This window comes from Trypanosoma grayi (genome assembly GCF_000691245.1).
Source record: "Trypanosoma grayi strain ANR4 Tgr_196_V1, whole genome shotgun sequence".
Taxonomy (NCBI): Eukaryota; Euglenozoa; class Kinetoplastea; order Trypanosomatida; family Trypanosomatidae; genus Trypanosoma; species Trypanosoma grayi.
The window spans coordinates 1-967 of NW_008825815.1; positions in this window are offsets into that span (position 1 = coordinate 1).

Here is a 967-nt window from a genome sequence, read left to right on the forward strand (position 1 = left end):
ATTGGTGCGCGCAACAACGCCACAAGCGCGACAGACACACGGGTGGGGGTGGGGGCGTGCTGGCAGCCCGTCGCCTGCTCAGAAAAGAATAGAACGTGATGTGCGTCGGTCCTAAGCCGAAAACAACAGTCGGTGTGGGGTGTGTGTGTGCGCCTGTTCGTCTGCCCACGTGGGGGCCCAGGCAGAGGCCCACGGCGGCACAAACGCAGAAAACAAACAAGCAAAAAACAACAGCAACAACAACAACAAAAAAAAGGGATCCACACGAACCAAACGAAACACTCGACAAGACCACAGAACGGAAGCGAACAAACCAATAATCATGCAACAAATCGAAACAAAAAAAAAATGTATGCGGAAGGCAAAGCAAAGTCAATCGGTCCTGTCATCCTCACAATTCCCTCAACCACGCCACCCTACTCCCGCACTTCTCTCTGCTACCCATCCGTTGTTGTTGTTTTCCTTTTTTTTTTCTTTTTTTCTTGTTGTTGGTTTCTTCCTCCTCCATTTTGTTTTTCTCTTTACTCTCATTTCCTCGTTGTGGAGTCCCCACCACCCCCCTCTCTTAGTTGCGTACGTGCCACCATTCCCCCACTTACTGTTGCCAGGCCCCAAGTGGGAGCAAAAACACTCCTCCTCGCTGCCGCCATTCCCCCGCAATGGCGGGGGGCCGTGAGGCGCAAACATCAAGCCCGCACAGAAGCATATAAATCGAGTGAGAGGTCAAGGGGCACCGCGACCCTCCACGCAGGGAGACAAACAGGCAAATACACAAAGAAAGGAAGTCTTAAGAGGAAAGTGTTGCCGAATGTAATTGATTTTGTTCGTCGTCTTGCTTTTTGTCTCAATATTTCTTTTTTCCTTTCCTCCAACCTCCTTCGTTATTTTCTTTTGTTTTTATTTCCCTCCTATCGCTCCTTGTTCAGCGTCGTTCCACCTCATTGGTGTTTCAGCCCCCCCCCCCCCC